Source organism: Natator depressus, chromosome 3, assembly GCF_965152275.1.
Source record: "Natator depressus isolate rNatDep1 chromosome 3, rNatDep2.hap1, whole genome shotgun sequence".
Classification (NCBI taxonomy): domain Eukaryota; kingdom Metazoa; phylum Chordata; order Testudines; family Cheloniidae; genus Natator; species Natator depressus.
The window spans coordinates 126,307,928-126,321,838 of record NC_134236.1 but is presented as its reverse complement, the minus strand read 5'-3'; the positions used below and the strand labels follow the sequence as shown (position 1 = coordinate 126,321,838).

Below are 13,911 nucleotides of genomic sequence, written 5' to 3'. Positions count from 1 at the left end.
AGATTCTCTACTAGAGGGCAAATAATTCTGGAAGTGGATAGAAATTAGTTAGTAATTGCTATATTTGCATATTCAAAATATCCCTGAAAATTAAGTGTCCAGATTTCTCATGGGAGTTGCCTCTTTGTCTCAGCCTCCCAGCTCCTTGCTCAATGCTCAGCATGTGTGCATGCCATGTCCTGCCTTCTACTAGCTAGTGGCAGCATCAGCCAGAACCACTGCCTTTTCCTCCTGCCCCTGCAGGCTCACCCCTCCTTTGCTGTTTTACACACACACATACACAAAGAGCAGGTACTCCCAATCAAAATGTCTTTGACTTCAGAAAAACGAGGAGTCTGGTGGCACCTTAAAGACTAACAGATTTATTTGGGCATAAGCTTTCGTGGGTAAAACCCCACTTCTTCAGATGCATGGAGTGAAAATTACAGACACAGGCATAAATCTATATTGGCACATGAAGAGAAGGGAGTTACCTTACAAGTGGAGAACCAATGCTGAAGTCCAATTTAGTCAGTGTGGATGTTGTCCACTCTTAATAATTGGTGAGGAGGTGTCAATACCAAGAGAACGGAAATTGCTTTTGTAGTGAGCCAGCCACTACCAGTCCCTATTCAAGCCCAAATTGATTGTGTTAAATTTGCAAATGAATTGTATCTCAGCAGTTTCTCTTTGAAGTCTGTTTTTGAAGGTTTTTTTGTTGAAGAATGGATACTTTTAAATCTGTTATTGAGTGTCCAGGGAGACTGAAGTGTTCTCCTACTGGTTTTTGTATGTTACCATTCCTGATGTCTGATTTGTGTCCATTTATCCTTTTGCGTAGAGACTGTCTGGTTTGGCCAATGTACATGGCAGAAGGGCATTGCTGGCACATGATGGCATATATCACATTAGTAGATATGCAGGTGAATGAGCCTCTGATGGTGTGGCTGGTGTGGTTGGGTCCTATGATGGTGTCGCTAGAGTAGATATTGGGACAGAGAAGGCAACGGGATTTGTTACAGGGATTGGTTACCGGATTACCATCAGGAATGGCACATACAAAAGCCAGTAGGAGAACACTGGCCTGTGGACACAGACTAACATGGCTACCCCTCAGATACTTTGACTTCAGACTGAGAGAACAGCATAACAAGAATGAACAAACATAGTGTCCGTGTCAGAGCATACACTGTGTACCTCTCCTTTGTAATGGTCTGCAGTTAACTCTGACAACAAAATGGCTGCTTGTTTCTGCAGACAGCAAAGTCAAAGATTGCCTTCCGCACACAGAAAATGAAGGCAAAACAGTTACATCGCTAATGACATCCCCATTCTACACCTCTTGTTCAAGCTCCAGACTCCGTGCATGCCATGCTCTGCCTTGGCAATATAGGAAAAATGCCCACTGCTAGCAATAGTGTCAGAAGTCCTGCACAGTGCTGACAGTTGGCCACATGCAGGAGATTGTCCAACCCCAAAGTCCTTGGCAAGTCTAGGGAAGCAGTCAGGGTGAGTGGGGAAGCAATGCCTCCAAGTTTCCCCCACTAGCAATAGGTATTTACAAATTCTGATCCTTCCATAGAAGATGGTATTCTGGTTTTAATAAGCAGGTTTGGATTTAAACAGTACAGTGTCCCATTTTTGCATAATCTGTGATTAAAATGATTCCATACAATTTAGCAAGGAATTAAAATATATCCTTACTTGAATGATTTTTATTTTCCTCCATGTGACCGTTCCCACTCCCCGGCAATTTTATAAAAACTGTGTGTCTGTCTAGCTGTCAAATGCCAACCCCAAGTATTCAGAAATTATGGGAGACTGGCTTAAAAATCATCACTTTTTAAAAAAATCTGAGTTCTATTTATTTGCCTCCTGGTATTGGGATTTTTAGCATTCATGTTTTTGAGCTTTTTCTGTGCAGCCATATGAGGGCTAGAAACGTAGGAGTTTTGTTTTGTTTTTTAAATAAAATCTGGGATTCTCCAGTAAGAACCTCATTCCAGCAGCTGCGGCTCTAACAAAACCACCAGCTACCTTGAGACTTGCATTAAAACTGAGAGTTGGCAACACTATCTACATAGAGAAACCCTGAGTCTGCAAGTGGCCTGCACCAACACAGAGCCACATTGACTCGAGTTCTACTCCAGCACAAAAGTCCACTCATGTGGAGTTGCTGCCAGACTCTGGCCTTAGAATATAGGGAATAAATATGGGCCAAATTCTGCTGTTATACCAGTGAGGATTTATAATGGGGTAGCTGACAGCAAAATATAATCAGCTATTTTTTTTGGTAATATATTGTAAGATTTTGAATAGTGAACAGACATACCTACATACATCTAAATACAGGTAACATAGCCTACGTAGGCAATGAAATTTACAATACTTCAACTCTTATATTTGACAGTATGCAATATTAATACTTGTCATTCCCCAGTGAGGAATTTCCAATTCAGGACCTTTTCAGTGACAATTTGTAAATTGTACACCTACATATATCATGAAATTATCAGATCTATATGTCTACTTCTGGCATACATGGTCCAATGTAATAAAAATGCATTACAGGATCTCAAGGAAAAATCATATAGAATTTTAGTAGGAATGAAACAAGTAGGGTTTTATAAAAACATAATATGGTTCTAAAGAAACTATTTTTAAAACCTATAAATGTTAGCTGAGAGTGATATCCTTTCTGTTGGGCTTTGAACTATTTTACAGAATTCTATAGAGGGATATGATTTCCTATTAAATTGATTTAATTGCTTTTGATGGTTTTTGTTCAAATAGTGCAAAGGATGATGGGGTAATAGGCCACTGGAAGGGAAATGGTTTTTTCGGGGGTTGGGGTTGTGTGGGAAAAGGTTGAAAGACCCCGTTTTGCACTGTTCCACATTATTCAGGGAAGACACCAGGTGTTAGCCTGGAACCAACTTGTCTAGATTTGGCAACAGGGGCCATTTCAGCGATAGCACTTATTATCCTGCAGAGCTGCCTTTCCTGGTTTTTTAAAAAACACCATACCCTAATGTTCCCAGGCTTTGTAAAGTATCTCCTACTAGTGAGGGAGCTGTGAGGTGTTGGAACGCTTTCTTACACAATGGGGTCTGATGGTGCTCAGAAGTTTGCAGGACTCAGCCCTAAGTTGGTTTTCATTCTGAATTGGTCCACAGTGGTTTAAATCCCAGTCACTTCTATTTTTGCTAGTTCAGCCACATGTTGTTTCAGGAAATAATGAGAGTATTGCATTTACAAGGCCCAGTTCAGCAAACATACATGTGAGTGATTTTACTCATGTGCATAAGCGTTCTTAGGATCAGACATGTAGATATGAAGGAGCACAATGTGCATTTGTTTTTGTCAACAGTAAATTGCTGCAAGTTCTTTTTAATCAAATTCTTAGTCACCAGTTCTAAGCCCTTTATTTATTAAAAAAGAAAGGACATATGTTTGTGTTGTGACTTGTAGATATGTGTTCAGTTTTATTTTGTATGATTTTTGTTTTGTTTAAAATGTCAGTTTTCATGAAAGAAAATTGAGATCAAAGCTTCATTAGGTTATACAACAGAAATCAGTGGCATATCTAGTTTAAACTGAATGTCCCTGATGCTATATGTCCTATTGATGGTTTTCTTCTGAGACATCCGAAGTGAAACAGAGCAGAATAAAATCAATAGAGAAGCTGTGATGCTTCATCAGTGATTAATATGAGGTTTACTGTCATGAATGCCTTTTTGATCGAAACTACAAACGGGCTGAGCTGCACAGTAGTTTATGAGAACTGTGGCATAGGGAAGACATGACAGTGTTTATTACTAATTGACTTTCTGGGTGGGTGCTAACCCATGGTAGGATCTGTAGTCTAATCAAAATGAGACTGAGAACACTGAAGGCTGGTCGAATTAATTATACTACCTATTGATTAGAAGTACAGCAGTCACTAGAGACAGACTTATGGTATTTGTGTTTTTCACATTCTAATCTGATTTAATAGAGAGAGAAATTAATGTACCACAATTAAACAGCTAGGCGTGTGAATGGAGATTTGCTGACCATATTGTTTTCAAGTGTAGTGAGGGCAGGGAAGGTTTATTGTGACACTGAATGCAAAAACCATTAATATAGCCTGCCTGCCTGTAGTCATTCATCTTCTATACTCTCTTTTATGTCTAGATGGGAAGGCCCTTAAGTGTAGGCCACATCTTATAAAGAGCTGAGCTAGCACTGTGAGATGCTAAGTGCTCTCTCGCCTCCCATTGATTTAAGTGGACGGTGAGAGTGTTAACATCTCATATAATAGTGGCATTTGTGAGGGCTGAGCCTGATAGTTATCACATGCCAAGACATCAGTGGTTCCCCCAAAATACTGAAAACCATTTAAAATGGAAATTCCAACCCCAGACGGAGGGAATTTTTAAATGAGATTTAAATGTTGTTGGCCCTAAATTCCTCAGCGATGTTGCTTTAATTGAAAGCTTTGGATACACGGAGAACTTTTTTTTAGTGGGGTGGTAAGTCTGCTTTCAATGCAGTCATGCCAGCGCAAAGGAATCCACTGATAAATCAGGCCCAATACAATATTACTGTTTGGCCCCATTGCTAGTACCCTCTCTTACGCACATCGAGTTGCACAGTACCACACTTCTTCACAAGCTGATCTTGTTTCAGTTGGACGACACATGGAGCAAGGCAGGGCTTCTCAATCTTTTTCCTTCTAACCCCCTCCTCCTGCAACATACTATAAAAACTCCAGGCCCCGCTGTGCCACAACAACTGGTTCTCTGCATATAAAAACCAGGGCTGGCGTTAGGGAGTAGCAAGCAGAGAAATTGCCTGGGGTCAGATGCCTCACGGGGCCCCATAAAGCTAAGTTGCTCAGGCTTCGGCTTCAGCCCCATGTGTTGAGGCTTGGGGCCCCAGGCTTCAGCACTGCGCAGTGTGGCTTTGGCTTTCTGCCCTGAGCCCTGGTGAGTCTAACACCGGCCTGGCTTGGTGGACCTCTGAAACCTGCTCACGATCCCTCGCGGGGGGCCCGGGAGAACCGCTGAAGTAAGGTATCTATTTAGCATTGACCAAAGGGGGTGTAATGGGACCCATTGATAGCACAGTGCTATTAGTGCAGATTAGATCGCATCTGATTCTGCCCTCAAATACACCAATTTAATCCCATTGACTTCAGTGGAGTTTCTGCAAATTGATGCTACTGAAAGGGAAAGAAGAATCAGTCACTCGGAATTGTGTTTTGAAGATACACTGACATACTAATCCTTAACAGTACCATGAAAATGGCCAAAGTGCAGCAGCTGTGAGAGTATGTTGGTACAATTAGTTCTTTTCAGACACAGTAATAAAAAGCCATGTACATTTTAATGAGGATCCTACATCATGAGCATTTGATTTCAATTATCAAGATTGAAACCAGACATTTTAACTTTTCTCTTTATTCTGGACTTGGCTTTCTTTCCCCCTGCCTCATTATTGTTTAGCCTGGGCATCTGCCTACTTTAGCTGATGCTGCTGGACAATATATGAGTGTAAATTCTCAGTGTCTGTCAGTGGGCAAAGATTTCTGACAACTGAAGGTTCTTTTACATCATACATTCTTCACAAAAAGTAAGACTGAGCAAGGGGAGGGGCTTAATGTCAATGGGATTCTGGCTCCTAAGTGCCTAACTCCCTTTTGAAAATGAGATTTAACCTTTTAAATCAATTAGGTGTTGCAACACCAAGCACAGCAATGCTTAAATACCTTTAAAAATCTGGGCCCCAGTGACTCTTACATTTTCCTAAGGTTCTTTTCTATTCAATCTTTTCTTAATAAAGAAAGCAAGACAACAATAGTCTAATTGACAGCATAACAATAACTTACCCTGATAACTGAGAAAATGGTGATGATTCTGCTGTTTATTAAGGCTCTAGTGTCCTTAGTATAAGAGCTTGAGAAAAGCTGAATAAATAATACTGCTATGCTGAGAGGTACTGAGGACTGCTTGGATCACAAATCTCTTTGACAGGTTTCAGAGTGGTAGCCATGTTAGTCTGTATCAGCAAAAAAAACAACAACGACAAAAACAAAACAAAACAAGGAGTGACATATCCTTTAATTAACATAACTTTGAGGATGAACTCAGAAGCCCGCTCTAAAGTAAAAGGGTGTTATGAACTTGCCCAGGGGGTTGGCCTGAGTGGGTGAAGGGGTTTGGGTTGAGTTTTGTTTTTAGTTGGGGGCTAGGTGTGAGGGAAGGCAAAACTGGGAGCACCTGAGAGACAGCCAGCTCCAGAGAGCAGCTGAAGGCACAATGTCAGAACCTGGGGAGAGGATTTTGAGTCAGGAGTGCAGGCTGAAAGAGCGCTTTTGGTTCTATGAGTAAAATAAGCTGTTTCCAGATATTTGGTTCCTTCTGTGTTCAGAGAGACAGGACTTCGTATGTTCTTTGTAAATAAATAAAACTGCACCCAGGAAATACCCAAATCACCAATTTCTACTCCCAAGTGGAACATCCTCAGGGCCCCAAAATTTGACTAGCTGCTCAGGTCAAAAAGGAGCAACAATACTTTCAGATAAAAGTATTCTTGTTAGCTCATGCTTTCCTTAGCTACAGTCAATCTGCCATATACCCTCTTCAAGACAATCTTTTCTTTTAAATTTGGTACTCTGGTAAAACTCCCCAGATCAATGAACAAGGAAGAAATGCCTATGAAAACACAATCAAGAACCATTTTGGTGAGTGAAGAAAGATTAGGCCACACAGTTTTTTGTTTAATGTATTGTCAGACAGGTAATGAAGTCAGTTATATAAAATGCAAAAACTATAGGGCATGTTGTCGTTTAAAAATCTTTCAGTTCTTCTCTGTATATAACAGAAAGCTTCGGTTTTCTTTCTACCTTCTCTGTAGTTTTCTGCTTTGCCTTTCATAGGAGTCCTTCTCTAGCTTTGTTTTGGTTCCTCAGTTAAGATTCTATTTCACGTATTATTATTTATTTATTAAGCATGCGCTGTGTGTTCAGTGCTGTACCAGACATACAGAGAACATGGTTCTTCCAAAAGGGGTTTACTGTCTAAGGCCCTCATCTTGAAAACATTTTACCTAGGTTTGGCGCTTTATGCCCATGAGTACTCTTATGGAGTCTGAGGCTTTATCTACACTGCCAATTGAACAACAAAACTTTTGTCATTCACAGGTGCTTTAAAAAGCCCCTCCCCACCCCCCAAAAAAGACAAAAATTCTGCCTCTGCAAGTGGCGGTGTAAATGGCTCGTTTTCGGCAGAAGTGCTCTCCTGTTGACAACGCGAACCCCGCTCGTAGGAGGTGGAAGTATTTTGTTGGCAAAAGTGCCAACAAACAGCGTTTACGCTGCCCGACTTTTAGCGACACAGCCATCTTGCTAAAAGCTGTGTAGTGTAGACAAAGCTTCAGGCTACCCACGTGCACTTCTTCCCCAAATAAGTTTAATGAGACTACTCATATGCTTAACATTGTGCAAGTATTTGTTTGCAAGGGTGGGACCTAAATAAGAAGCTTATAGGCTGAATGTTTGTATTTGTTATCAGCTGTTTTCTCCTTGGCAGTTAATTTAGTTCTAGACATAAATCTGCAAATGATATACTTGTACTTACTCCAGCAGTATATGGGGAAAATCAGAGTTCTCTGACAATTAGAACATTACTGCCTTTCTAGTAATTAATTATATTGTTGTTACTGCTTTTGGCCTGAGCAGTTAGCCAGTTTTCAGGTGGGTTGTTTCTGTTAGGAAAAGAAATTAATTGATGATGGAGTCAGGCATTTTTTTGATTCAGTCCCGTTTCTTTACAAAAAATGTACACAAAGTCCTGTTTCTCTGAACACACACCATCAAACAATACCTAGCCCCCTCCATTTGCATTCAGCCCCCCAGCAAAACCCCTCCACCCATATAACTCGCCTTCTGATTGGCCTAGCATGTGGCCTGTGTTGGCTTCTATCATTTAGGCTTTTTTACTCCAAAGAGGAGCTTATCTGCTTCTTACATTTATCCTAAACGAAGGGCAGCTGTGCTTGGCAGCTTCAACAAGGTTTCACCTAACCTCTGTCACAAAAATATAAAGCCCAGTAAAACTTTTTATTCCCAGATACCAAAGGGAGTTCTAAGATGAGCTCATAGCATGAGTAGTTATATTTCCTGATGCTGGTAGCAAAAATTATCTTCTCATGGCTTATGTCATTCTATAAATTACTCACATGGTATAGAATGACTAAGGCCTCTTCGTGTAAGGTTTCAGAACCTGCCCGTCCAGTTAGGAAATTTGAAATAGTTGAAGTTTGCCCAAACTCACGGTTTTAGAAACTGATCGCTATATTCTGAGCTGGTGTAAATTGGAGCTTTTTTATTGACTTCAGTGGAACAAAGCTGACTTACACCAACAATCTGGCTGTGAGTATAATGCATATGCAGTAGATGTGGTAGAGGGTTAAAATCATCTAGCAAAATGGTATGAGAGTAGTGCCACTGCACACGTGCAGTCTAACGGGGTATTCATTAAACAGAGGTTGTTCATAAATAGGGCCCTTCATTTTCGGTTTTTATTTTATTTAATTTTTCCTGGAAATGTTTATTACTACAACAACAAAAACAGGTGAAAATGCGTGCAAAAAAAGTAATTTTTCTGGGTAAGTATCAGGGTTTATTTTGGTAGATGGAAGGACGGGGGGGAAGTATTCAGTAGATTAATGCTTAGAGAAATGGAATTCAGTGTGGTTTGCTGCAGAACTAAAAGAGAACTCAGAACACAGTGCCACCTCTGAGTTTAAGAAAACAATATATCTCTGATCCCCAAATAAAACTTTTAACTTGAATAAACAGTTTACTGTCATAGACTTAGAACTATTAGCCTATAAATATTTACATTTAATAATTGGGCCACACCATTTGCAGTGCATACACTCAAACGTCATCGTTTTCTCCTGTTTTTGTTTTTTTAAGACTTTCAAATACTTCCTTGTGTTCTGAAATGTATTTGGCTACATATTTTCATTTTCTTCTCATTTTAGTATGTCAAATCTCTAAACCATTAGCTGCTAACAGCTTTAAACGTGTATGTGGTGGGTGTGAGATTCATCAGTACATTCAGATGCTCATGCATGCCTGTTTGTTGTGTTTATCTTCTAGATTAATATAGCCTTACTTCAATAGACAGCTTTGCATATACACAGAGACTAATGTATATTATCATAATACATATATTTCATGCAATGTATTGTATTTTCCTAACGAAACAAGTTTTTTTTAATATATTTGAATGATACAAACGTAGAGTGAAAATAGGGGGGAAAATATAATACTTTTTTGTAAAATCCAAGATTTTTTCGATTAAAAATTGGTTTAAACTAAAAAAAAGGCGGGCTTATTCATAAAAAGAAGGAGGAAGGATATTTGAAGGAGAGACATTGTCTGTTGATTGAGGACTGAGGGTATATCGCCACTGTAGCTGGGAGGTGTGATTCTCAGCATGGGTTGACAAATTAGTGCAAACTCAATTCGACTTAGTGTGCTAAAAAGAGCAATGTAGATGCTGCAGCACTGGTGGTGGCTTGGGGTACCTGCCCAAGCTCAGACTCAGGGGCTGAGTAGACTAGTGTGGACGTATACTGGGAGTCAGATACTCTGAGTTCTGTTCTTAGTTCTGTCATAAACTGCTGAGAGACCTTGAGCAAATTACTGCACCTTTCTTTGCCTATTTTCCCACAGAAAATGGCAATAACAACTCCCTCCTGTAGATCATTGTCATTAGTGCTTTGAGTTCCTCTGCTGGAAAGCATTAAAAATGTATGAAGTGTAGAGCTCTAAATCTGGAAGAAATACAGGCAACTCTAATTTTTTTTTTATGCTTCAATGTTTGCTACACTGAAGGCTTTAAAGAAGTAGCTTTCCTTTTAATTAAATGGAAGGTTTCATTACTCGTAAGCAGATAAGGGCTTAGTATGAAAATACCAGTACTATTGAGAACTACCAAATCAATTTCAAGCCATCTGTGCATCATCTCTAATTAATAAGGTTCTCTGTTACAAGGTTGTCTGAACAATAACAGGCTAGTCTTTGTATCTGTTTGAGCTGCAGTCTATTAGTTTTTCATCTCATGTATTTATTTTTTAGTATTATGGAAAAGATGTTCATGATTTTTCCTTGCCAAAAGAACCCAAACAAGCAGAGTTGCTGTTGTAAGGAGAAGTTTTTAAAATCTGCTTCCAAAGTGTGGAGGTGCTTGTGTGCAGGGTCTCTGCTTGTAATCAATGTACACAAAAGCTGCCATTGTGTTTCTGTACATTCTGGAAGTGTGAACGTAAGACCTAGTGGGATGTAAATTTCCAGCAGTGAGAGTACTGTCATAAAGTATAATGGTTTTCAGGGGAAAAAGGGGGGGAAATGAATAAGGACAAATCAATTTTGTTTGTATTACAATCAAATGTTTGCAGGCTGCCTACGTATAGAATGGCTTCATTTCTTTTGTTCCTGGAAAATGATGAACTGAGGTTGATAGAGGAGATTAAGGAAGAAGAGGAAAAATTAATAAATATTTTTTCACACACAGAATTTGTAAGCTGTGAATCTGAGCTAATAATAGCAAGTTGTCAACTATCCAGTACATATTAACATTAACCAATTGTTTCAAAGCTATTCAAAGCCTGTTGGAAGTGAATTAACCACAGTCAGAGTTTGACAGCTATAAAAATAATGCATTTTGTGCCTGTTGAGTCAGGGATTACAGAGGCAATGAAAACAATAGACGTGGAAGGGTATTGTGAGGCTGAGGAATACATCCCAGTTGTGGCTAAAGAAAAAGGGCCTGATCCAGTTAGATGGGGAGCGCTTTGTGTAAAACCTCAACTCCCAATTAAGTTACTGGAAGATGAGGATGCTGTGCACCTGAAGTGACTCACTTGGCAAACTGCAGAATCAAGCCGACATACTATGTACGTGTGTTGCAATGATGCACATTAGGGTACATTTACCAATCTTCTCATGTGCTGATGGGAACTTGGAGGATCCTCTGAGGGGGGAAGATGATTTGGGAGCCATGAGTAGTTCGATGGAGGTGTCTGCCTAGTGTACAGCAGAAGTTTAACAAGTAAATAGAATGCTTGAAGAAAGGGTATAAAATGAGAGAGAAATAATTATAACTATGATGTTACCGGGAAGAATAGTAAATGTTGATCTGAAGTATATGGTTTCATATAGGCATCATCTTGAGATAGCTCTATAGTGGGAAATGAAAAGGTCCAGAGAAGAGTAATGAAAATGGTTAGCAGTATCGCAGCATTTACTTAAGAGACTGTAAAGCTAAGATTATTTAGCTTGGAAAGAGGAAGACGTAAAGGGACTTGAATGATCTCTTCAGAATTACAAGGGGCACATAAAACCGTTCAGTCATGCCTTTATAACCTGTCTGATCATAGGAAATCAGAGATTTTCATGAAAATTAAAGGGCACTAAATTTGGATCTACTAAAAGGAAGTAATACCTTAATGTGGTTTATAACCATGCTGTAGAATTCACTGTCACAGGAGGTCACTGAGAGACATGTATTGTGGCTGGAATTAATATAGGGCAAAGTAATTTTATGACAAAACTCTTTTTAGTCATATGCTAAAATAAGGATGAATAAAATATTATGCTTCAGGGTGTAAACTGATTGCATATGGGCTTCAGTGAGACATACAATACTGCCCCACCCAATGTATATCATGCAGTTGGCTAGGTTTACTGGTTTGTGGTGGTGGTGGTGATGGGTTTTTTTTGTTTGTTTGTTTGTTTTATTGCTTTCTTCTCACACAGTAGTTATTAGCCAGTGAAGGAGGCTAGATACAGAATTGGAAGGAACAACAGTATGATCTTTATGGCAAATCCAATGTAACCTTGAGGACTATGTTAATAGTGACGCAGGTGCAGATCCCACATTCTTATTGCTTATCATGAATCCATTAAAAAAAAAAAAGGCTACCAAGCATAATTTCCAGCTCAGGGACAGCTGCATAGTGGCTGTCTGTCTATGGTGACAATTACATATTGCTTCTGTGCGTTTGTAGACTTGCCGAATTACATTAAATCCTGTGCAGCATATTTCAAAACCTGCTGAACAGTGAATATTGAGAAACATGGCAGAACTGGAGCACAATACAGTGCTCTAAGGACTTCTCAGACTAGATGCAAAGAGTAGACATTGAGAAGTCAATATAAAAGTTGGTAGTAGCAGTACTGTGTACTGCTAATGCCATCTAATGTACTATGGAACTAACACTCCAATGCCTTGCTGTTGAGGCTAGACAAATTCAGACTGGAAATAAGGTGTACATTTTTCCACAGTGAGGGTAATTAGCTATTGGAACAATTTACCCAGGGTTGTGGTAGATTCTTCATCACTGGCAATTTTAAAATCAGGACGGGATGTCTTTCTAAGGCTACATCTGCATTACATACCACAGGTGGCGGCATGCAGTGCACATGTAGCTACACACCACAGGGAAAAGCAGGCCGCCTCCATTCTCTCACATCACTATTGTATGATGTCATCTCAGGGCAAAGCTAAGGTTGTTTGGGGGCCACAACTGCGGGGAGATGCCAGACTTCTGCCTTAAGTTCAGGATCTGAGACGGGAATTCAAATGTTTAGAAAAGGTAGGAGTTCCCATCTCCCCTCGGCAAAGGGATACGAGCTGGGAGACTATCTGGTGACCATCATGAAGTAGACAAAGAGCTTCCTTACCAGCAGTAATCCTTGCTCTCGGACTGTATTGTCTCAGCAGAGCCACTCTGACCTTCACTGTACTTTGAAAAAAAACCCAACCTTCTCCCCTTGCTCCAAGAGGGCTGAGAGGAAGGATGTTCCAGTGGTTAAGGCACTAGCCTCAGACTTGGGAGACCTGAGTTAAAGTCCCTGTTTTGCCACAGACTTCTTGCATGATCGTGGGCAAGATACCTAGGCTCTCTGTCCCTCAGTTTCTCATCTGTAAAATGAAGATGATGATCCTTTCCTACTTCACGGATGTTGTGAGGATTTAATATGTAAAAGATTGTGAGGCACTCAGATACTATAGTAATAGGAATCATATAAGTCCCTAAGATAGATGGATGGAAATGAGGGGGAGTGTTATTTATACCTGAGGTCTATGGAATATTAGGCTCAAAGGTGTGTGTTCCAACTGTTGAGAATGTTCCATGGCTAGGCAGGTGTCTCCTACAGTGACTCTCTATGTAACCAATACATTCGGAGAACAAGCATTACTGCTGCTAAGTACCCCTTTATCTTACTATGTTTTCCATCTGGTAGAATAGCAAACTCTATCATTGCCCTTCCTCTCCCCTGGCCTCCCCCATGTTTTAGGTGAGGATATTATTAGGATATGTTTACAAAAGTGAGTTGAAAGAGAAGCATAGGAGAGGTCTACAGGTCAAACTTCCAATGTGTGTGGTGGTGTTGGTGGCTTTTTCTTTTTTTTTTTTAACCAATTCTTCTTTTGAAGTCTTGAATCTCTCTCTCTCTCCATGTTTTCTAACTACTGCTAAACATACTTACATACCTGTTGAGTGGTTTGCTCTGGAATGAGCATAAAAAAATCCTGTATGGGTCACACCATATAATTAAATCAACCTGAGAAATAAAACATCCCTTTGTCCTGAGGCATGAAAGAGATGAGGGCTAATTAATAGCATTAATGAAGTCTTAAAGCTGTGAAAGGCTTTGTGACCATGAGGTCTCCCCCGAGCATGAGTAAGTGAGTAATAGCAGGGAACCTTGGATCTAATAACCATTAGCAACATGAAATTAGCATAGTAAGGCCAGGTCTACACTAAAAGTTAGGTCAACCCAGCTATGTCGCTCAGGGATGTGAAAAATCTATACCCCTGAGCAGCATAGTTAAGTCGATCTTACCCAGAGTGGGCAAACTACGGCCC

General features: G+C 40.0%; 1 protein-coding gene across 4 annotated transcripts in view; it reads left to right on the top strand.

Moving 5' to 3' along the window:
• Window positions 1-13,911, top strand: part of RPS6KA2 (ribosomal protein S6 kinase A2) — a 484,946-nt gene that overhangs the window by 187,515 nt on the left and 283,520 nt on the right. The gene's annotated exons all lie outside the window — the stretch shown is intronic.